The sequence below is a fragment of the Telopea speciosissima genome, chromosome 3 (genome assembly GCF_018873765.1).
Source record: "Telopea speciosissima isolate NSW1024214 ecotype Mountain lineage chromosome 3, Tspe_v1, whole genome shotgun sequence".
NCBI lineage: Eukaryota > Viridiplantae > Streptophyta > Magnoliopsida > Proteales > Proteaceae > Telopea > Telopea speciosissima.
In genome coordinates, this window is record NC_057918.1 from 42,190,400 (window position 1) to 42,216,296 (window position 25,897).

The 25,897-nt window shown below is 41.5% G+C and overlaps 1 protein-coding gene across 1 annotated transcript in view; it reads left to right on the forward strand.

Annotated features, from left to right (window-relative positions):
• The window catches only part of LOC122655184 (endoribonuclease Dicer homolog 2), a 168,160-nt gene that overhangs the window by 85,981 nt on the left and 56,282 nt on the right, over window positions 1–25,897 (forward strand). The gene's annotated exons all lie outside the window — the stretch shown is intronic.

A 25,897-nucleotide genomic window follows, 5' to 3' on the forward strand; every position in this document is an offset into this window, starting at 1 on the left:
CCTGTTTAATTTTCGTTTGCAAATTTTTATGTTTCCTGAATGTGTAAGTTACTTAATGTCGAGATAAGTAAGGAAATGGCAATGCTGTAAAAAAGTCTCTTAGAATTTGTATCAGCTTTAGGTGTTTGAAAAAAGAAAAAACTTCTGACATTTTTGCATATCATTATGAGCTGTTGTAAGCATAGTTAGGTACAAGGTTTAAAGTATCAGTATTGGGTATCGTATCGGAAGGGTGATTTTAAGAGACGTATCGTACTGTATCGGAGATACGTATTGTATGCTACAAATACACATGGAAATGGTCAATATACACATGGAAATACACTGTTGGAGTAAAAAACAATATAAATAAGCAATATATAACATGTATCATGCATAAACATTAAAATGGAGAACAACATATAACGAGACAAGAAACTTTCATTGCTTTGAGTACAAATCCTTTCAAATGATCAAGTTTGATGCACCAAAGCGAAACAAGATTTTGAACCTTGGTGGTGAGAATTGACATGCATACCTTAGGCCTTGTTACAAGTATGGCTTTGAATAGAGTGGATTGGAGAGAAGGGATCGGTGTAACCAACCCCATTTAGTTGGGATAAGGCTGAGTTTAGTTGAGTAGTATGAGCCATTATTCGAAGTTTTCAACAGTAGCTATTAGCAGATTCTTTGAACTCTTTGTTAGAGTTTATTTGTTGGGGGTATATTTGTCTCTGTCTCTATTATAAGCCATAGAGTTGTAATTTTACATTTTATTCTCTTTTTATCTTTTACCTCCTTAGGGAGTCCTATGTAATTTCCTAAGAGTTATTAGTGAAGTAAATACAGGAGTTTGGAGAGGTTTTCTCTCTAACTCACGATTCTTTCAATCTCTCTTCTTCTTCTTCTCTTCTCTTCCCTTCTCCTTCTCCGTCTTGCTGCAAGTCACTTCTCTATTTCCTAGAACCGATCCAACTTAGAGTTCTAACTTGGTATCAGAGTACAGCCCTCTAGTTTGAGAGTTGACTCAGCCTAGTTGGCTCTTCTTTCATCTCTCTTTGGAACCATAAGACACGGCCCTCGAGTTCTAACTTGGTATCAGAGCACAGCCCTCTAGTTTGAGAGTCGACTCAGCCTAGTTGGCTCTTTTTTCACCTCTCTTTGGAACCCTAAGAGGATAAAGGGTTCCACTAGAGGCTGTATTATGTAAAGCATACCTTCCTACATTCTTTGGAGGTCTATTCCTCACATCCATTTGCAATGGAGGGAGTCTAGATGCTGTTGAAGGTGTTTTAGCCCTAAAAGAGCTACCCAGAAATTTCCGCCAGCCATTCTTTGTCTCAGTTTCGATTCTGCCCCTTGGCAGATTGTTTGGCCTTGAAGCTAGGCCCCTTTGAGTTGCCTAGAGTTACCTTTATGAAGCCCCAAGGGCTCGGTTCAAGAAGAGTGAAGGCTGGAGAGTGGTGCTCCTTTTTTGGCTGCTGAATAGGTATCGCCTGCTCTGTGTTTTGCCCTTTGGTTGCAATTTTTTGCTTGCTGGCTGCCTTGGATGTTTCTTAGTGCATGAGAATGAAAGAGTTATGTTGGTTATTGTGGAATGGAACCAGAGGTCTCTTTGATGCTTTGAACTCTTGTTAGCTACTTTGCGTGATCGATTTATGCATTGGCCCTTAACTGCTGTTTGTTGGTTGTTAGAAGTGTTTAGTTCCCTTTTTCCATCAAAAGTATGCTCTCGGTTTCCCTGTAGCTTGCTGATTTGATTCTGGTGGTTGGGTTGTGGTTGCTCCCCACTTGTGCTAGACTATATTGAGTCTTTTTTGGCATATTTTCCACCATGACTGGAAATTACTCTGAAGTTAGTGGGCCTTTGGGAGCTACTAGTGGGGCAGCTCAAGTGGAACTCTCCCCACCATGGCCGTCTTTGATAACCCCAACTCCCAACTTTCTATTGTGAAACTTGACAGTACCAACTACTTGGATTGGTGTCCATTGGTGAAATTATCCCTGCGTAGTAGGGTATATTACAGTCTCCATCAAGGCGCCCACTTTTACTGAGCCAGACTATCTAAAGTGGGAAGCTGAGAACTCCACTGTTATAACCTGGCTGATATTCTCCATGAAGCCTGAGATAGGAAGAAGATTTATGAGTAAGGAAACTGCAAAGGATATTTGGGACAGTGCCTCCGAAGTTTTGGATAGGTTTGGTGATTTGGCAAAGGTGTATCAAATCCTCCAAAAAATCATCCATATGAAACAAGGTGATCGGAGCATATCTGACTATTATAACACTGTTATAAGCTTGTGGGAGGAATATTACCACTATAGCAATCTCTAGCTATCTAATTCTGAAGATGAGGCCAAAGTCTACAGGAAATAAGAAAAAGAAAGGATTCTTATTCTACTTGGTGGTCTTAACCCAGAGTTTGAGCTACTTCGCTTGCAGATCTTAGGGAGGTCTCCTCTCCCATCACTGGATAAAGTGTGCAGCTACTTGCAAACTAGAAGAGGATCCATGGACACTGCACTACCCCTAGAGAGATCTGCTCTTGTTTCTAGTTCCCACCGCGACCAGAGAGGTGGAGGGACAGGTCGAGACAGATTTAAACGTGACCATTGTGGAATGTTGGGGCACACTGAGGACAGGTGTTGGGCAACCTCCTGGCGGGTGTGGTGGATCATCTACCACCCGAGGTGGTAAGACCATGGGAGCTCGAGCCCATTCTCTGACAGCTGATACAAAGTCGCCTGGACCACAGCTTGATCTTGATTCTCTTTCCAGAGAAGTTATTGCAGCACTACGACGGACAATGTCCCCACTTGTTCAGTCTTTTACTGCTCTTACAGCGTCAAACTCAACCTCAACCTTGCTGGCCTCTACTTCTGCCCCCTCCACTGCTCCCACTTCAGTCGTTGACTCTGTTGCCACAGATCATATGACTGGTATGTCTTAGTGTTATGAATCTTATTCTATTTGCTCCGGTAAAGATAAGGTTAGAGTTGCCGATGGTTCTCTTTCCTCTATCTCTGGTAAGGGCAATGTTTGAGTCACTTCTTCCCTTTCTCTTGATTCTGTACTTCATGCTCCCAATTTTGCCACTAACCTGTTATCTTTTAGTCATTTAACCAAGTCCTTGAACTATTGTGTCACTTTCTTTCCTTCTCATTGTCTCTTTCAGGATTTGGTGACGAAGAGGGTTATTGGCAGTAGACATGAGGAGAAAGGACTCTACCTTCTGAAGCCCCAACCACCTGTTTTGCCTGCTCCTTTGTCCTATGTTTGTGGCCAGACTGATAGGAGTACTGTGGATTCTGTGATGCTTTGGCATCAACGTTTAGGCCACCCATCTTTTGTTATTATGAGGAAACAGTTGCCTCACTTGTTTACTTCTTTTTCTTCTTCTCATGTTTTTCAGTGTGCACCATGTATTTTTGATAAACATTTTGCACATCTTATTCCTATCATGGTAATAGATCCACTGTTCCTTTTCATATTGTGCATTCTGATGTTTGGGGACCCGCTCGCACTACTTCTTTATCAGGATACCGTTATTTTTTTCATTTGTTGATGACTACTCCAGGACCACTTGGACCTTTTTAATGAAACAAAAAAGTGATGTTTATGATGCTTTCAAGAATTTCTATCAATTAGTTTTTACTCAATTTGGTACCCGCATCCAGATAGTCCGCTCTGATAAAGGGCGGGGGAGTACATGTATGGGGGGCTCTAACAGTTTTTTATTGATCATGGTATTATCCACCAAATTGCATGTGTTGATACACCTCAGTAGAAGTTTTCTTGTTAGAAGATGAGAGAAGAGAGTGAGAGCTGAAATGCTTGAGTGAGTTGTGACTCTCAGCCCCTGTATATACATTTCATTAATTAGGACAGAATTACAAGTATACCCTCCATAGCCAACTATCATAGCTAAGGAGAGAAATAAAGAAACAAATTACAAAGGAAAAAACCCAAAATACCCTTATTGGGTTACATAACTCAATACTCCCCCTCAAGTTGGTGCATATATATCATGCATGGCCAACTTGTCTAAACTAGGATGAAACAACTTTCCATTTAGCCCTTTGGTGAAGACATTTGCAAGTTGATCTCCTGACTTCACAAAGGGTATACAGATTTGACCACTTTCTAACTTTTCCTTGACGAATTGTCTGTCACTCTCCACATGCTTAGTACGATCATGTTGCACTGGATTGTGAGCAATGCTGATTGCCGCAACATCATTGGATGATGAACAGAACTAATATCCTGGAGTAAACTCTAAAGCCATAATAGTTCACATATGCCCTGGGCCATGGCACGGAATTTTGCTTCAACATGGACCTAGCCACCACATTTTGCTTTTTACTTCGTCACGTGACAAGGTTACCTCCGACAAAGGTACAATAGCCTAAAGTGGATTTTCTGTTAGGGTTACCACCCCAGTCAACATCTGTGTAAGCCTCAATGCAAAAATGATCATGTGGAGATAAGAGAATCCCTTTCCCTGGAGCTGACTTCAGGTAATGGAGAATACGAAGAACAACAGGCATATGGATGGAGTAGGGATCATGCATGACTGACTAACCAAACTAATAGCAAACGCAATGTCTTGTCTCGTGTGGGAGAGATAGATCAATTTTCCCACTAACCTTTTATAGCACCCCTTATCAACTGGATCACCATCCTTCTCTTGTAGACGAGGAGCAGCCTCCAGGGGGGTGTCACATAGGTGAAATCCTAACAAACCAGTCTCTGAAAGTAAGTCTAGAAGATATTTCCTTTGGGAGAGAAAGATGCCTTTAGGAGAACTGGCAACTTCAATCCCCAGAAAGTACTTGAGCTGTCTTAGGTCTTTGATCTCAAATTCTTAGCCCAAGAATGTTTTTAGGTGAGAGACTTCCTCTGCATCATTACCAGTCACCACTATGTCATCGACATAGACTATGAGAAGAGTAACCTTATCTCCATTCCGCTTGATGAACAAGGTGTGATCTACATTGCTCTGTTTGTATCCTACAGAGATCATTGCTTTAAGGAACTTGCCAAACCAAGCCCGAGGAGATTGTTTCAGCCCATATAATGCCTTCTTCAGTGTGCAAACCTTCCCATGAGTCTTGTCGCAAGCAAAACCTGGAGGAACCTCCATATAGACTTCCTCCTCCAGTTCTCCATGAAGGAATGCATTTTTCAAATCCAATTGCTTCCAATCCCAGCCAAGATTGACAGCATATGATAGCAAAACCCGAATGGTGTTCAACATTGCCACTGTTATACCCTGGCCCGGTTAATAAGGGCCTAGTGTGACTGGATGCCATCCGACATCCAACCAATCCCAAGGATCGTAAGTGCAATACCCTATTCACAACAATTATCACAATACAGTAATTTAAACGCAGCAGAAGAGATTCAATAATAGAGATAATATCAATAAATAAGGAAACTGTGTGATAATTCATTCATATATAAAACTGAAACTTGAGTTACATTTGTGCAGTTCTCACTAGCAACCCTAGACAAAAGTGTACAAGATCTATATCATACTAAACTATACAAAAGTGATGTATAAACATAAAGGAGTGGGGGAGATAACCTAGACTGTCAGGTCGGGATCAAAAGAAAGCACAGTCATCACAAACACTCGAAGCATCGTGCACTTCATACTCCTGTGGCACACGTCCGTCACCAGAAGGAAACTTTAAAGCAGGAGTAGCACCAGTAGCCAAGTCATCTGAAAAATAAGGTTAACCACAAGGGTGAGCTCCACTGAGCCCAGCAGCAAGGCAAACACACAAGCAAATGCAAATAGTCCCTTATGAATGATCTAAAAGTAAGTATACTTCTAGCATCAGTACTAAGTCTCATGGGGTATAAATGCTTTTGTAGTAGATATGATATCCTTGGTCTTGGAAACACAAACCAAAAGTCGGTCACCCGAGCGATACCACTCTACCATGGTGGGGACCCGCCAGCTTAGGTATTACGCATTTGATGCCAATGAACCCCCAAATGTTAACCCTATTGTTTGTTCCCATTCTTGTAGTACTCTTCGGCTATGGGACAGTGAATGGCTTCCCGGAATCATCCTTTCGAACCTACCATGGGTTATCTAATACCTCTCCCCTGTTGATAAGGGCCTTAGCTTTGGGTTCATACCAATCCTAACTATATGCATTCTAACATGATGGCATATGAATCAATAATAGATAATAAAGCATTTCTGTCTAGCAACATCAATATCAAGAACAACTGATAGAATATAAGTAATTTATGCATATGCATCATGAAATGTAACCTAATATCATGCATCATCTAATGCAATGAAGAAAGAAGCTATAAAACTACATGATCAGTATATTAATATGATGCATGATATGGCAGACAGTAACCAGTAGGAATTAATACACAAACACACTGAAATTAAGGCTAAAATTCCCCTACCTTAGATTGTAGAAGAAGCCTAGCCAAAATAACTTCCAAAGCACAAAATAACCTCACCAACAGCATACTAACAACCTTAATTAGTCAATGAAAGACATAAATCAGACATAGGAGAAGCCCTAGGATAAAGCCCAAACCACCAGAATCAAGACAGCCTCTACAAGGTAAATCGGATTCACACCTATGACCAACCGGTCAACCGGTTGCAGGCCTGCAACTCCATCTGATTGGTCAAAAACAGATTGGGGGGTTTTGGCTGTTAAGCTTGGATCTTGACATGCATGGACTGAAAACACAAACTCGGGGAAGAAGGACATGGCCATTTGGGTCATTACAACCCAAATGGATGTCAATTTTGGGGATTAATCCAACAATTGTCTAATTTCCTAGGTTTAGGGCTGAATTGAGTTACCTCTCAGTAGAATTGAAGGAGAAGGAAAGAGATTAACAATTCAGACTTGGGGTTGTGTATCCTACCTCAAATTAGAGTGGAGCAAGATGATGGCAGCCTCAAATCCAAGCCTTAGTTATTGTTCCAAGTATTTAGCTCCCAATTGACAGCAATTTTAAGCCCTAGGTCCCCTTCTCTCTTCTTCCTTCTTCTTTCTCTCCTCTTCCCCTTTGCTGAAATCGATTCTTGTTTTCAGCCTTAGAAAGAATTGAAATCTAAGGCTAAGGATCTCTTATATACTAATGCCCTACTGAGGCATGTTTGCCTTGGTTGGTCAAAATCAGTTTTGTAAATGTGTTTCTCAAATCTAATTATGTATAGAAATAACTACATAATTAGCTATATTTAAGTCATAAGGGTGATGTCATGTGACATAAGCGGGAATCTAGCTGGGGTAAACTACTGGAAGTTGGATTCCACACTGGGGACGTGGGTGCTACAAGAAAAATTTACTATTATGCCCCTATCGACTATTTAAGCAATGACACTATATATATACATATAAGAAACAGATTTTTACCTACAATCCGGCCTAAGAGATTGAGAGCTTCTACATGTGCTTTACCTAGCATGTTTGACATATGTAGTTTAGATGCAGGGAGCCGGCAGGATCTTTGGATTCAAGAATGGCTAACTGTGTTGGCTCCGTGGAATCCTCTATAGGTGAGTCAATGGATTGGTCCGAATCCATCATTGATGCAGCCCACAACAATGAGGCTAGCATAGGCATTGAACCAGAACCTGAAATCACACAAGTTCAAAAGTTCAAAATTACAGTGGATTTCACAGCAACTGGGGCAAATTTCTCTTGATAATCAATGCCATAGGTCTGGGTAAAGCCCTTGGCCACCAGCCTAGCCTTATATCTGTCCACAATTCCATCAGGCTTCTGCTTTACAATAAACACCCATTTGGAACCCACTGTTTTCTTGCCTGAAGGAAGGGCCACCAGCTCCCATGTTTCATTTTTAGAGAAGGCAGTCATCTCTTCCCAGTTCCAACATTGTTGTCTTCCACTTTGGATCTGCTATTTCCTCCTACCATTTTCGAGGAATAGAAACGGAGGAAAGAAAGGACATAAAAGCATAATAGGAAGGGGACAAGGCATCATATGAAACAAAATTGGTGATAGGATGTTGGGTGCAAGATTTAATGCTTTTACAGGTAGCAATAGGTAAATCAAGAGAGGAATCCTTACTAGGCAACGCAGTGGAATCTGGATTTGGATCAGGTTCTAAAGGTTGGAGAAGTGGTACAGCAGTGGTGATCTCAACTTGCTCTTTGTGTTTCTAATTGAAGACTTGATCCACAGGAATTTGGCTAACAGGTCTTTGTTTCTCCTGAATAGGAGGCACACTAAAGACTGAAGTTGGAACTCTTGGAGAAGAAGCAGGCTCCCCTTAAGTAGGAGTTGGAAGGGTAGAAGAAGACTCCCCCTGAATATGAGCTGGTAGAAGATCTGGCACATCTTCAAACACTGGATCATGCTCCCCTTTAAGAGGTAGCTGAGGATAGTATGCCAAGGATTCATGGACATAGTTCGAGAACTCGCGAGATCTCGCCGAGATCTGGGCGAGTTTCTCGGTTTTTTGAGAAACTGAGACGAGTTGGCATACGAGTTGTAAAAGTTCAACAACTCGACCGAGATCTTGAGATCTCGCCGAGTTCTCGAGATCTCGAGGCTCTCGACCCAAACTCCTTAATATAAGTGCCAGATCTTGAGATCTTGGTGGAAAATCTTGGTATACAGACACCTGTCTATGCAAACCTTGGTATACAGACACTTATTTAGGCCAGGAGTAAGACAAACACTTATTTATACCTAATACCATTTCAGTAAATGTATTTGTATTTCATTTATTTAAGATATTATTCATAAATAAGCAAATACCCCCTATTTGAATCCAATAAAAATAGTTAAAAAATCAAATTCTCAAAGGGAAAAAAGTCAACCCCCAAGCTCAAGAACAAAAACTGGATTTTCGGCGGTAGGTGCAATTTTCAACTTTCTAATGTTGGGGTTTTTCTCAAATCTAAACATTCCATAAATCTTAATATGGTAAAACATTGCTAAAAACCAAAAGTGCGGTAAAATATTCATTTGTTTTGATGTCCAAGAAAATATTTTCATTCAGAGCGATTTTGACAGCATTCGTGCACACCAAATTAAGTTTGACCGGTACATAACTCCTATTTGTACTTTGTTTTTGCAAAATCTGATAGTCCATTATGTTTAAATGGCCTAAAATTGGCTGAATACCAAGTTTCAGACCCAAACTAGGTCTAAAACCCACCGAGTTGAGGCTTCAAGTCGGGAAAAAAAAATGCACCAACTCGTCGAGACCTCAACTCGACTCTGTTTTTCAAGGGACCGAGTTGGTACCGAGTCCCGAGTTTTAGTACCTTGTTCATGGAGGACAATGTCCATGGTAATAAATGTACGCCGAGAAGGGGGATAACATTTGTATCCTTTCTGGGTGGCGGAGGAGCCCAAAAAAATACAACGAATGCTCTTAGGATTAAGCTTACCATATAGATGATGATTGCGAGCATAGCAAACATAACCAAAGATTTTTGGGGGGGACCACAAAGGAAGAGGAACCTAAAAGGAGGGCAACATGAGTACGCCCATCAAGGACAAGGGTAGGCATACAGGTAATGAGGTATGTAGCAGTAAGTATAGCATCACTCCAATATTGAGGAGGAACTGCCATACAAACATAATTGCCCGAACCACTTCCAAAAGATGTCGATTTTTCATTTCGACTACTCCATTCTGGTAGGGGTGTCCACACAATTGATCTGATGGATGATGCAATTCTCAGTCAAATAGGTTTGAAATTTACCTTCCATGTATTCTTTGCCGTTGTCGCTCCCCAGAATTTTTAATTTGGCATTGAATTGAGTTTGAATTATACAATGGAATAGCTGGAAACATCGAAAAACCTCACTTTTGTGCTATAACGTATACACCCAAGTGGTCCGAGTAAAGCAGTCAATGAAAGAAACAAACCATCTATAGCCAGAAATGGAAACACAACGAGCAGGGCCCCACACATCAGTATGAACTAAAGCAAAAGGAGAAGTACTTCTTTCATTGATTGGAGAGTAAAGTAGAACGAGTCTGCTTAGCCAAGACACAGGCTTCACATAAAAACTCATCCTTGTTACGATCTTTAACTAATCGAGGAAATATAAAAGCTAAAGTTCTTAGAGGAAGGTGACCAGGCCGACAATGCCATAGATGATGATCCGAAGAAGTTGCTGAATGTAACTGATGAGCCGAAGAGGAAACTGTTGGTGGACAATTTTGACCCGTGTCGAGTAGGTAGAGACCACCATGTACCTTACCACCCCCAATCGCCTGGCCTTTCTCTAGATCCTGTATGACACAATGAGAAGGAAAGAAGGTTATTTTGCAATTTAAATCTTTGGTTAGACTACCAATGGAAAGAAGATTAGTAGGAAAGGAAGGAACATGCAAAACAGAATTTAGGGTAATGGTAGAGAGCAGTGAATGGAACCCTTTCCATGAATGGTAGAAAGGGAACCATTCCCTGCCTGAACAGTATCTCTGCCAGAACCCGGAGAGTAATGATGAAATACATGAGAGGAGCCAGTTATGTGGTCAGTGGCACCGAAGTCTATGATCTAAGGACTGGAGATTGCCGATGCACAATGACTACCGATCGGAATACCTGAGGCAAAGTAAGAACCAGATGAGGCAGCAGATGCCGTGGAAGGTGGTTCCAGCATGCGACAGAGGGCTCTCATCACATCCTGAGTAAAATTAGTATCAATAGAGGGGACTGTAGCAGTAGGAGCATTGGCTTCAGTCAAATTGGCCTACGCGGGCTTCCCATGTAACTTCCAATATTGAGCATTAGTGTGATAGGGCATGTGGCAATGCTCACACTTGACAGGCTCTTTGGAAGCAAAAGTACCATTGTCAGTTGTGGCAATAGGAGCAGGGCTGGCAGTAGTCTGCAAGGCAGACCTAGCAAAAGTAGGAGCTTGTAACATCGCAGCCTGACGAGTCTCCTCTGTCTGAATAATGGCAAAGGACTGCTCCAGTGTAGGAAAGGGAGACTGGTTCAGCACTTGCATTCGAATAGGGTCATACTCCACATTTACGGTGGGTAGCAACATCAGATGGTATAGATGGTTGATAAGTGGAGCAATGACCCAATTGTTGCCACAAGCTCTTGAGTGTAGCATAGGATGTGGAGACAGACAACTCCTTCTGTGTGAGCTCATGAGCCTTCTTGCGAATCTCATACAGTTGGGCAGCATTCCCAATACGCCCATAAGTGTCCTTGGCGGCACTCTAGATCTGATGATGGGCTGTCTCTAGAAGCATGAAGTTGTCGGACAGATTTGGTTGTATGAATGCCAACAAGTAAGACACATGGTACTAAATCTCGTTTCGTTTTGGTGTTTCGGTCTGACCGAAATTTCGTCGAAATCTCGGTCGAAATATGGTATTTTTCTGTGGGTGTAAAATGCCAAAAATGTCCGAGATTTCCGAAATTTTCGAAACGAGATGACCGAAATTACCGAGATTTCCGAAATTTCCGAAACGAGATGACCAAAATTTCCGAAATTTCGTCGAAATTTCATCGAAATTTCCAAAATATTCGAAATATTGCATTTTTTCATTTCGGACTTGCGTTTCGTTTCGGACAGGTCGAGATACTCGAAATATTCGATATCTCGACCGAAATTTCGCGAGTGTTAGTACTATGGTAAGACATGACCATGGCATCATTGGACAGCCACTTCTCTTGCAGAGACCCAGCTGTAGGTGGCATGGGAATAGTCCCAAGTATTTAACCAACCAATCCTCGACCAACAATGGTCAAATAGGTGGTCCAAGACCACTTGAGGTAATTTGTCCCATCAAGCTTGATGGGAGCAGAAAGTGGAAGGAGTTCTGTCCAGGGCTGTCCATCTTGCCCAGAGGTTGCAGAAGAGTCATCGGTGCCAGGCATGATGATTTAAGAAAGAAGCTTCAACAAACAAGGCAGCAACACAAGGATAGCAATATCCCCAAGAAATCTCTAAGGAAATAGGCTGAAATATGGACCAAGTACTCTTGAATGATGATGGAAGAAACCCTCAAAATTGCAGACCAATCGGAGATGGAGAACTATAAGAGGTAATTCATTGAACACCTGTTGAGCACACTTGTATGCTGAAATTGATGGCTGAAAGGGGAAATATTGAGAACTTGCAAAAAAACTTGGAGGATGGGCCTCGAACTTGGATCGAAGACTCCTCTAGTATGTGATAACCACCCCTCAAAAGATCAGCAGCAACAGAGAAGTAGAACCCTATATCGATCACAGGTCTTGGAGAGCAGCAAAGATCGACTTTGTCTTGGAGAGCTGTAGCTGCTGTTGTCTTGGAAAGCTGTAGCTGCTGTTGTAGTGTGAAATAATGGATGATAGGAGCTGTCCAAGGTATGCTAATATGGATCTTCAAGAAGGGGAGACTGGATCTTCACTCTTTGATTAGACTCGATCTCCAAGGTATGAAGACTCCAAAATCGCAGGAAGGGGGCAGCAGCTATCAATCCAAAGGTATGCTTCTAGAACATTGAATGAATGAGGTAAATGAAGGACAGCACAAGATCAATAGATCACCTCATATGTGCTGCCCTTAGTGCAGATGTAGGACCAAGAAGAAGAATAGAGAAAGAAGTAGAAGAAGGGGTAGAAGAAGGGGCTGTTAGAGATGGAGAGAAACGATGAAGATGGTGGCTGTTCTAACCCTAGATCAGTTTATGCTCTGATACCATGTTAGAAGATGAGAGAAGAGAATAAGAGCTGAAATGCTTGAGTGAGTTGTGACTCTCGTCAGCCCCTCTCTATAGAATTCATTAATTAGGACAGAATTACAAGTATACCCTCCATAGCCAACTATCATAGCTAAGGAGAGAAATAAAGAACCAAATAACAAAGGAAAAAACCCAAAATACCCTTATCTGGTTACATAACTGAACACTTCTTTTTAGCATTCATGTTCCCAAATCCCAAGACCTTTTGGGCTGATGCACTCCTTGTTGCTGCCTTTCTCATCAATAGGATGCCAACTCTGCTACTTGGCTCCAAATCCCATTTGGGAACTCTGCTTCCTCAGACATCTGCCTTTCCTCAGTTAGAAATTGAGGACAGCAAGGGAACAAGGGAAAGATGAAGGTAGGAGGTTGAAGAAGGAGAAGGAGTGAAGAAGAGAAAATAGTGCAATGTTGTGTGTTAGAGAGATTCTCTGCACCACACCTATATTAATTCAATAATAGGATATAACAAATTACATACACCTCCCTAGGGAGGTAAAAGGTGAAAAACAGAAAAATACAATAAAAGGAAACTAGTAAACTAACTAGTTCCTAAAGTACCCTTACAACATATAAACTCTAACACATAAACTCTAATACTCCCCCTAAAGTTGGAGAATAAATATCATGCATTCCCAGCTTGCATAACAGGGCACCAAACTGAAGAGAAGAAAGCCCTTTGGTAAAGATGTCCGCCAATTGATCACCAGTCTTCACAAAAGGGGTGCAAATGCAGCCAGAGTCTATTTTCTCCTTGATTAAATGCCGGTCCACCTCGATGTGCTTTGTTCTATCGTGTTGTACCTGATTGTGAGTAAAGCTTATAGCTGCCTTGTTATCACAATAGAGCCGCATAGGGTCATTAGTATCAAACCCCAACTCTTGAACCAATCGCTTTAACCAAATAAGTTCACAAACTCCATGTGCCATTGCCCTAAATTCAGCCTCTGCATTGGATCTAGCTACAACAGGTTGTTTCTTGCTTCTCCATGTTACCAAATTACCACCTATGCTGGGCCGCTGTGTGTCTCCCTAAGACGGAAGGAGGGCTGGGCATCCGAAGAATCAAAGAGGTGAACACTGCGGGTATCATCAAGCTTATTTGGAAGATTGCTTCCAAGAAGAAAAGCATCTGGGTTGACTGGATTTATTCGGGTCCTCTTCGAAATGACTCTATCAGGACGGCTTCCCCTTCCTCTGATGCTTCTTGGGTCTGGCGCAAAATTCTTGCTAGCCGACACCTTGTGCTTCGGGTCATTCGGTCCCAGGTTGGTGATGGTCTCTCCACTTACCTTTGGTGGACAATTGGCACCCTTCGGGGATTCTTCTCCATCAGCTCACTCCCCGCTCCATTTATGCAATGGGTCTTCACAGGCTATCTTTGGTTGTTGATATTCTTGATCAGGATGGCTGGGCTCCCCCACCCTCTGGCAACTCTCTTAGCCTTATTTGGAGTGAGCTCCGCTCCATTCCAAGAAGGCCTACTGCCCGAGGAGATTGTGTTCTTTGGATAACAAACAGATATGGTCTCTTCTCTTCTAAGGAAGCTTGGAACTACATTCGTTTGAAAGGCCAGCTGGTACCTTGGCGCAAGCTTCTTTGGTTCAAGCACCACATTCCTCGCCACTGTTTTACAGCTTGGAGGGTTTTCAACAACTGTCTCCCAACCCAGGCTTTTCTTCGAAGCCGCCAGATCAAGTCTCTTACGCTTCTGCCTATCTTTGGAACAATGTGAAGACTTGAGTCATCTTTTCTTTGAGTGCCCTACCTGCTGCTATTTGGAAAGGCATCCTTCTCAAGTGCTGGCCGGTCCGTAGAAGAATTCTCCCCTTCTCTAGAGAGTGGATTTGGGTTGATATGACGTTCGCTGGCTACTCTATTTGTGATGTGGTAGGGAGGCTGGCTTTCTGTGCCACTATCAACCATATTTGGATGGAGCGCAATATCAGGAAATGGACCTCCAATTCTCGTCCTTACCAAAAGATTTGGGATTCCATTTCCTTTGAGATTAAAGCAAAGTTATCTCTTGTCCCCCCCTCTAGTTGTGTAGACTCCCCAAGGAACAGGCTCATTGTTGACTCCTGGGGCCTCTCTAATGTTTCTCTTGTTTCTTCAGCCTCTCCTAGCTAAGGCTTTGGCTGTTTGTGTTTTTCTTGCCCCTAGGGGCCCTCTGTAATTCTTTTCTTCTCTTCAGTAATGATATTAAAAAAAATTACCACCTACAAATGTGCAATAACCAGAAGTAGATCTTCTGTCTGAGATGGTCCAGCCCAATCAGAATCTGTAAAGTCCTCTATCCTCAGGTGGTCATGTCTGGCATACAATATTCCTTTCCCTAGAGGACTTCAAGTATCTAAGAATGCGGTATACAGCATCCAAGTGCCCACTCTTAGGGGCATGCATAAATTGACTCACGACTCCCACTGCATAAGAAAAATCTGGGCGAGTCATAGACAAGTAGATCAGTTTCCCTACTAGTCTCTAGTACTTTCCTACATCAACAAGAGGACCACAATCTTCTCCTAATTTGTGATTCTGCTCGATAGGAGAACTTGCTGGTTTGCAACCCAACATCCCTGTCTCTTTCAACAAATCAAGAACAACCTTCCTTTGACATATATTGATGCCTTTGTTGGTCCTTGACACTTCAATACCCAAAAAATACTTCAAGGGACCTAAATCTTTAATCTCAAACTGTTGAACCAAGTAGGACTTCATCCTAGCTATCTCACCACTGTCATTTCCAGGCACAATAATGTCATCAACATAGACAATAAGGGCTGTGATGGTACCATTACCACTTCGGGTAAACAAGGTATGATCAGCTTGACTCTGGGAGTACCCATTCTTCAAAATAGACTGCCTGAACCTCTCAAACCATGCTTTTGGAGACTGTTTGAGACCATATAAAGCCTTCTAGAGGAGACACACCTTGCCTTCAGCTGAAGGAGACTTGAAGCCAGGAAGGAGCTGCATGTATACTTCCTCCTCTAAGTCACCGTGGAGGAAAACATTCTTCACATCCAACTGGAACAGTGGCCAATATCTATTGGCTGCCTTCGATAAGAGAATCCGAATAGAATTATACTTAGCTACAGGAGCAAATGTCTCCTGATAGTCAATCCCATACACTTGACTATACCCTTTGGCCACCAACCTTGCCTAGTACCTCTCAACTGCACCATCAGACCTATTGTCACACCCCGGCCCGGTTATTAAGGGCCAAGTGTGGCGGGATGTCTCTGACATCCAACCAATCCCCAAGGATCACAAGTGCAGTACCCTATTCACAATCATTGCTCACAGATACAGTAATCAGAGGCAGCGGAAACAATTTAATTAATAGAGATAACATCATTAGTAAGAGAAGTCTAAATGATATTTCATTTATATAAATGATAAGGCTTGTGATACAACTATACAGTTCTCAAAGGTAGCACAGAGTAAAAGTATACAAGAAACTATTCTATAACTATATAAAGCATTTATAAAGCATAAAAGAGTGGGGAGGTAGCCTGGACTATCAGGCCAAGATCAAGAGGTTGCCCAATCATCATGTGCGCACGATACTCAAACTCCAGCGCCGCAAATCCAACATTAGAAGTAACTAAATCACCTGAAAAAAAATAAGGATATCCACAGGGGTGAGCTCTCAACTGAGCCCAGTAAGGGGGGTACAAGCATACAAACACAATAAATCCATGATGCATGTGCTAAACTAACATGTTCCTAGCACAGATACTAAGTCTCATGGGGTATAAGTACTACTACTAGTGGTAGATGTTAACCTCGGTCCCGGAACTAACCCTTCGGTCATCCGAGCGAAACCATTCTACCACGGTGAGGACCCGCCAGTTCCGGAACTAACACATCGGACCCCGACAGACCCCCAAATGACCAACCCTGCCTGTTTATTCCCACAGCGGAAATAGGGACCCGCTAACATGGGACAGAAGATGGCATCCCGGAACTAACACATCGGTCTCTGCCACGGGTTGTCCAACACCTTTCCCCCTGTTGGTAAGGGGCGCAGTACTGGGTAATGAATATCCTCCTAGCCCAGTGCAGTCTAAACATGATGAGGCAAGGATGATCTGAGTTATAAATTACCGAATTCCATCATCATAAATTCACATCATATAAATAATCAATGCAAATGCAATGCAGTATGTCTTTGTGCAACCTATTTTACATACAGTCTAATGCATTAAATAAAATCTAGAAAACTACATGCTCCAGGTATAGAGTTAATGATGCATGAGCATGACATTCAGCATAAAGTTGAATTATTGTGATAAACACGCAGGAAATTAAGGTCGAATCCCCTTACCTGTATTGGAGTCTAGTTCAACTAGGGAGTTCTCCAATAGATCAGCAAAGCACACAAAGACAGCAGAGAAATAGACCTAAATATCATGACAAAACAGTGTTTATGAGGTCCATGAAGTGTCAGGGCAAACCCCAACATAACAGAGCATCAAAGGCATCAAAAATGACCAGCCGAATGCAAACTCCAAAGGAGCCGGTCGACCTCCTCTGGGCCTGCAACTCCATCCAGGAGTGTGTCCGAATTTGGGGTTTTTCCTATTTTTGGGCAGATCCTTACATGCAAGGGTAAATCTTGGTGTTTTAACACCATATTAAGGTGGGTCTACCTACATAGGGGTTCAATTTCATGAACAACTTCCTAATTTTGATAATTTCAAGAATTAAACCTAAGTAACTAGATTAGGGTTTATGAAATACTATTAAAAACAGCAATACAGCCTGCAGACTTGATGAATTACTGAATTTCAGGTCTCATAGGGACAGAAATTGTTCCCAATTAGTCCAGACATGCTCAATCTCTAAATCCCATGCTTGGTCTTCAAGCTTTAATGGTAGAATTTCCTAATAGATGAACTAGAGATGGAGAAGAAGTGAAATAAAGAGGGAGACAGCAAGTATTCAAGGCTTACCTTAATATAGGAGCAGGAAACAAGGTACAGCAGCCTTCTAATGGAGTCTCTAAGTTCAATTTCAGAAGTAGAAGGTAGGTTGTAGGGTTCTTCTTCTTCTTTTCCTTTCTTCTCTATTTTTCCTTCTTGCTTTCTGGTTCTTCCAAGAGAGAATTCGTTTCTCTCAGCCCCTTTAGTTTGTTGTGATTGTAATAGTAAAGAGAAGGTTATATATATATATATATATATGGTAATGGCATTTAAGCACTAAAGGGCATTTCAGTCTTTTTGACTGAAATTAGATTTAAATCAATTTCTATAACAGTTTATATATCTGAAATTTGTATTTAATACACTATTCTATCCATAATTCGATGCCGGGCGACATTAAAGGTCATCCGAGTACGGGTAACTATCGGGGACAGCATTGCCTACTGGGAAAGTGGGTCCCACATGGTCAATTTTACTAAAATACCTTTCTAACTCTATTTGGTTGTACAAAACGTTATATAAATATATTTTAAATTATACTTATATTGAGTTTAATTAAGGGGGAGGTCCTGCAGCCTGTCCAGCCAGCAGACCCGACATAGGTAGCTCTGGTGCAGGGTCCCACAAGGTAAAAATTACTATTCTGCCCCTAATACATTAATTAATTAAAAATACAACATATATACATATAAAATGGGATTCTTATCTGGGATTCGGCCTAAGACGGAGAGAGGCTTCGCAGGCCCTCAATCCAACATGCCAAGCTTATGTGTTATCTACCACTAGACACCTCAGACTCATTTAAGGCCACGGTAGTTGGCTGATCGGAATGCCTTTACAGGCGAGTCATGAGATAGGTCTGAATTTCTTAATCAAGATGGCCCACAACTTAGAGGCTAGTATGGGCAAAGTTGAACCAGAACTTGAAATCACACAGATTCCAAAAGTTCAAATTTATTCAGAAATTTGACCGGGTTTCACACCTATACTTGATTGTGTATACCCGCCTACATCTGATTGGAACTCTCCCCCTGGGAAGATCTACCAATTTCCAAGTACAATTCTTCTCAAGGGCCATCATTTCCTCAGACATGGCTTGCTTCCACTTTGGGTCAGATATAGCTTCAGTGAGATTTTTGGGGATGGAAACAGAAGAGAGAGCAACAGTGAGAGTAAGCTCTGTAGGAGAAAGAGCATCATAGGAAACAAACTGGGAAATAGGATTAGTACAAGCTCTCTTTCCCTTTCTAACCGCAATTAGAAGGTCTAAATCAAAAGGAATGTTACTTGACACTCGAATCAAAATTGTTCGTTCTGATAAAGGGGGGAGTACATCACTCTTATGTTTCAGCAGAACAGTCTAAGTAGAGCGGGAATAGTCGTCATCAATAAAGGAAACAAAGTACCGATAGCCAAGTAAAGAAGTAGTAGGAGATGGTCTCCAAACATCAGTATTTACAATATGAAAAGGAATAGTGGATCTATTGCCATTGTAAGGATAAGAAAAATGACAATGTCTAGCAAAGAGGCATGGTTCACATTGACATACATGGGAAGAAGGAATGGAAGAAAACAAATGTTGTAATTTTTGTCTCATAACACTAAAAGAAGGGTGACCCAAGCATTGGTGCCACAACATCACAGATTCAACAGTGCTATTGTCATTATCATTACACCCACATACATAGGACTAAGCAGTAGGTAGAGGGGATGGTCCTGGATCAAGAAGGTAGAGTCCCTTTTCCTCACGTCCACTACCAATAATCCTTTTTGTCACCAAATCCTGGAAAACACAATGAGATGGAAAAAAGGTGACACAAAAATTGAAGGATTTGGTTAGATGACTCACAGATAAGGGATTAGTGTAAAACTGAGGAACATGAAGAACAGAATCAAGGGAGAGAGAAGAAGTGACACGGACACTACCCTTACCAGAAATAGAGGATAGGGAACCATCAGTGACCCTTACTTTTTCCTTACCAGAACAGATGGAGTAGGAGTCGTAACACTGAGATATGCCAGTCATATGATCAGTCGCTCTAGAGTCAATGATCCAAGTAGGAGCAGTAGAAGGAGTAGATGTAGAAGCTTATAGAGTGAAAGCTAAAGTACTAGACACTGCAGGTCCAGATGAATATACCATAGGTTTAACCTCATGCATCATAGTGTGTCCTCTGGCTCCCCCTCTCCTGCTGTCAGATATATCAGAGGGATAGCCATGAAGGATCCAACATCTCTCTTGAGTGTGGCCAAATATCCCACAGTAGTCACAGTGGAATCTTTTCCTATCATTCTCATGGGGTGGAATTTGGCCTCTTCCTCCAACAACTGACATAATGTTGGAATATACAAAAATAGGGATAGTATCCAATCCAAATGGGGAATACACACTCTACCCAAACAAGTCCAAACAAACAAACTTTCAAACACTGGAATTTCAGTCCAGCTATCAAACAAGACAAATATCTCAAAGAGAAGCAACTCCACCAAAAACTTCAAGGCATAGGTTCATCACACAGCCACTAGGGAAGCTCAAACAACACTGCTTATCAATACCAAGCAGTCAAAACACATCACAGATCAATAAGGCAGGAAAAAAGGAGATAGACCAGGGACTAACGAAAATTCCTTTCTTGGCTGGTTGTGATCGATGGGACCTCTAAGGGTCCATTTCAAAGGAAATGGAGAGTCATTGCTCAACCCAAAAAAAATATCAATCACAGGTAACCACAGTCCAGCATGCAAATCAGGTAATACTTCCACAAAAAAACTCCAAAGATATGTCTTAAGGCACAATGATCTCATCCAGCAACATGAAGAGCACAAACAACATAAATCAGCCAAACCTAATAGCAAGAAGCAGCATGGGCCATCGATACAAGTAGCACAGATGGAAAACAAAGCTTGGCCGTACCTTAAAATCCATGAAGAAGATGAGTTTTGAAGTAACAACTCTTAAGGATATGAACCGAGACCATGGGGGGGGGGGGAAGTAGACCCTAGGATGATTCAAATGAGTTATAACTCAGCTCCAATGACAACCAGATTTAGGAGATAAAGGGAGGTTACCAAGAAGCTGGCAGTAATTTGCTGTTCAGCTAGGTTTAGCTCCAAACCCTTATTTCTTCAAATAAACTCCTCCTTTTGTGGCTCCATGGTCTTCATTCATTCCTCTTGTAAGATATCTTCAAGCTTTTCACATAATAGTTCCTTCCTTGGAACCCCTTTGTAACCTAGGGTTCCAAAGAGAGGATAAAAATAGAACAAGAACGTGAATCGACTCTCAAACCAACAAATTAAGCTATGATACCAAGTTGGAAGTTAAGGACAGCAAGGGAACAAGGGAAAGATGAAGGTAGGAGGTTGAAGAAGAAGAAGAAGAAGAAGAAGGAGAGAAGAAGAGAAAATAATGCAATGTTGTGTGTTGGAGAGATTCTCTCCACCATACCTATATTAATTTACTAATAGGATAGAACAAATTACATACACCTCCCTAGGGAGGTAAAAGGTAAAAAACAGAAAAATACAATATAAGACAACTAGTAAACTAACTAGTTCCTAAAGTACCCTTACAACATATAAATTCTAACACATAAACTCTAACATCCTCTTCCTCCCAAGGTATTTGGGTGTGTCTGCTATGTCCATGTTAATAAATTGGCTAGGACTAAGCTTGATCCCAAGGCCCTTAGGTGCCTCTTCCTTTGTTATTCATCTTCTACCAAGGGGTATAAGTTCCATCATCCTGCTTCCCGAAGGCGCTTTCTCTCCAAAGATGTCACTTTCTTTGAGTCTATACCCTTCTTCACTCCTTCTCATCAGCATCATCTTGAGGGGGAGAATTGAAGAAATGAAGAGGATGTTGATATCCCTTTCCTCCCACCGTTGCCTACTTCCCCATTTTTGTTTGATATTGGGAAACCTAAAGAAATGGCTGTTATTGATATTGGTGATCGAGGGGATGTTGTTGAAAGTGGTAAGGAGAAGGATTACCACATTCAGTACAAAAAGGTGCATACTTGAAGATTACAGGAAAGAATACCTGCCGAGGGCCCTCTTTGGAGCCACATCTTGAGCTCCATCCTCCTCAGTCAGGTGATCTTCCTTCTGATTTAGACCTCCCAATTGCTACTAGAAAGGGAAAAAGTGCTTGCACTAATCCTATTGCCCAGTTTGTTTCCTATGATGCTTTCTCCCCTACAGGTCTTGCCTTTACCAGTGCTCTCTCATTTGCCAATATTCCCAAGAATCTTACTGAGGCTATATCTGACCCGAAATGGAAGAAGGCCATGTCAAAGGAAATGATGGCTTTTGAGAAGAATGGTACATGGACTCTTGTTGTTCTTCCTAGGGGGAGAGTTCCAGTTGCATGCAGGTGGGTCTATACACTCAAGTACCGATCATATGGTACAGTGGACAAATACAAGGCTCGGTTGGTAGCCAAGTGGTACAGTCAAGTTTATAGTATTGATTACCAAGAGACTTTTGCTCCTGTGGCCAAGCACAATTCAATCAGAGTCCTCCTATCAGTGGGTAACGAACAAAGAATGGCCATTGTATCAGTTAGATGTGAAGAATGCTTTTCTTTATGGTGATCTAGAAGAGGAGGTGTATACGCAACCTCCACCTGGTTTCAAGTCTGTTTCAGCAGAAGGGAAAGTGTGTCTCCTCAAGAAGGCACTTATGGTCTCAAACAGTCACCAAAAGCTTGGTTTGAGATGTTTCAGTAAGCCATTCTAAGTAATGGATATTCCCAGAGTCAGGCTGACCACAACTTGTTTATCCGAAGTGGTAATGGTATAGTCATTGCTCTTATTGTTTATGTTGATGATATTGTTGTAACTGGGAATGACTAAGATGAGATAAAAAGGTTAAAATCTTACCTGGCCGAGTAGTTTGAAATTAAGTATCTTGGACTTTTGAAATATTTCTTGGGGATTGAAGTATGAAGATCAAAGAAGGGCATCAATATTTGCCAGCGAAAGTTTGTTCTGGACCTATTGAAAGAGACAGGAATGTTAAGATGTAAACCAGCCAACTCCCCAATTGATCAAAATCACAAACATAGTGAAGACTGTGGTTCTCCTCCTGTAGATGTAAGGAAATACTAGAGGCTGGTTGGGAAATTGATCTACCTCTCCTTGACTCGGTCAGACATCAGTTTTACAGTTGGAGTGGTGAGTCAGTTCAGGTATGTTCCCAAAAGTGGACACCTTGATGCTGTCTATCGCATCATTAGCTACTTAAAATCCTCTCCAGGAAAAGGCCTTCTACATGCTAGACATAGTCACTTGAGGATAGAGGGCTACACTGATGCAGATTGGGTTGGTTCTATTTTTGATAGACGATTTACTTCCGGTTACTGTACCCTTGTGGGTGGTAACCTTGTTACATGGAGGAGTAAGAAACAACCAGTTGTAGCTAGATCCAGTGCAGAGGCTGAATTTAGAGCCATGGCTCATGGGGTGTGTGAACTTATATGGCTGAGGCGATTGGTTCAAGAATTGGGTTTTGAGTGTGATGGACCTATGCGGCTCTACTGTGATAACAAGGCTGCTATAAGTATTGCTCATAACCCTGTTCAACATGATCGAACAAAGCACATTGAAGTTGACAGGCACTTCATCAAAGAGAAGCTAGATTCAGGTTGCATTTGTACTCCATTTGTGCAGGCCGGTGATCAATTGGCAGACATTTTCACTAAGGGCCTTATCCCTAACCAGTTCAGTACTCTTCTATGCAAGCTGGGAATGTATGACATTTATTCTCCAGTTTGAGGGGGAGTGTTAGAGTTTATGTGTTAGGGGTATATTTGTCTCTGTCTCTATTATAAGCCATAGAGTTGTAATTTTACATTTTATTCTCTTTTTATCTTTTACCCCCTTAGGAGTCCTATGTAATTTCCTAAGAGTCACTAGTGAAGTAAATATAGGAGTTAGGAGAGGTTTTCTCTCTAACTCACGATTCTCTCAATCTCTCTTCTTCTTCTTCTCTTCTCTTCCCTTCTCCTTCTCCTTCTTGCTGCAAGTCACTTCTCTATTACCTAGAACCGATCCAACTTAGAGTTCTAACTCTCTTAGGGTAATTTCTATCCCAATTCAGAAAAGATCTCTGGCGACATGTACTTAGCCACTGGAATCCTAAGGGCTGAAGGATTCACGAGGTCATGTCTAACTTTGAAAAAACCTAGAGCACAATGGCAGATTGTGCTAAAATTGAAGGTTATGGTGAATTTTAAATCTGAATAAGGTTACAAATAAGTTTGGATGACTTATGAAAATTTGGTGCCGAAATTATATTCCTCTTCCATTCTATGGGACCGGGAAAGTATAGGGTTTGTTGTTTTGTTTTTGCAAGGCAGATCTGCTGGTAGCTTTTCCTGGTGGGAGTCCCGAATCTCGCTCTCTCGTCTTCTCTGGGTTTGGGGAACATTCTCTTCCCTCATGTTCAGTTTGGTTTTGAGGGTGCTGCAGTGCACCTCCTATTTCAGAGAAATCATAGCCTGAGTTGTTCCTGTTCTCCCATCTCGATGGCCTTGCTGTCCAGTGTGGCGAGCCTCTTTCAGTTACGGCACCATCCCTGCACCAGGGAGAAACCATATGCCTGGAGTTCTGATGGTTGTGGATCCCTCTAAGAGCTTGCAGAATAAGGTTTGGATAGGTTTGGGTGATCATGGAATGGTTCAAGCAAATCAGTATGCAAACCTACGTGGCTATGCCCTCTTTTGGAAGAGTTACTTAGATTGGCCACTAAATATGTTACAACTTACAACAGATTGTTGAAAGTCAATACTTCCATTGAGAATCATCATTCAAAAGCTTACACATATCCAAACTGGTCTGTGCCAAGCCCCTACCATGTCCAAGATCAAAAATTTAGCTGAGGTATCAGCACGGAGTAAACAAAAAAGGCTTTGATAAATAGTGAGTTAACATAGTTTTAATTCAGGATGGAGAAGCTGATACACTTCCAGTTGCTCTGCGTTTTGGGTTCAAAATTTTTTTATTCTGGACGATCTCTACATGGTCCAGTGTAATCCTGTATTTGAAGAGACTAAACAGTACCAATAAACAAGACATTTAATCAAAGAAAAGTTCAGCTTAGTAAGATTATAAATAACACCAGATAAGATGGATAGAATGGACTGGAAGTCAAATCGAGTTCAGTTAGTAAGAAGGGGGATTACTTGCTGAAAATTAGAACTTAATCCAATGGTTGGATCAGCACATATGAATTAATCCTAGCTGTCCTAGATTCCTAGGAGAAGGGTAAAACAGTAAATTTACAGGTCAAAACACAAAACAGAAAGTAAGGTTATGGTCAGCAATCGATTATTGATATATGCTATAAGAATCAGCAACAGTACATCAGCAGAATAGTTCTGTCAGGTGTAATCTCAGATGAACAGTATTGTAATAAGGGTAAATTAGGAAATTCACAGTAGGAAAAGATCTGCAGGTTAGAATTGCACCAAACTTGGATCGAGTACCTAATTAGAGTTGATGAACAAGTCATCAAATTGTGGGATGATTCTAATGGTTGGATTGCCCTAATCAAAATTCATGCAAAAAAGCCCTGCATATGAATTTTGGCTAGAACAGAATTTTATTTCAGAACTAGGACAAGAAGTACTAGAAGATGAATTGCAGAAAGTAACTAGAACTTGAACTTGTTAATAGAGTGAAGGTGGATGGAAGAATAGTATAGAGATAGAGAAACACCCAGGCTTTACACTGCAAGGTGGTTTGGATGGATCAAGCCTCAACCGGCCTTGATCGAACGAACACAAGGAACCTTGATCTAAGTATCTAACACAAGGGATTCTTAACCGATGGAGAAGGAGAGCAGCAATAGCCTTTTCATTAATCAAAGTTCATGTACAAGGCTGTTCTCCCATACTAACTTATATATAAGACTGAAAAACTTACTCCACTAAAAAGGAAGGGCTTAACCCAACCCAATCCTTAACTAAGAAGGTAACCTAAACTGACTATGAAACTAAACTAATAAAGAAAACTGACTCAAAACAAGACGGACTTATAGAATCCTAATGCAGCCTAACTAAAACACTTAATATAACAATGGAATCCAAGGGGGTGGGATGAACAATGGGTGCTGTGAGGGAGGGGACTCAAACTCGAGTACAAGCCTCGGCTAAGCTCTGACAGGCAAGGCACAAACCAATCGACTAAGTCTATTGTCTGCCACTTTAACAATTAAATTAAAGAAATAAAGACACTTAACTAACTAATTTCGTATGCCTA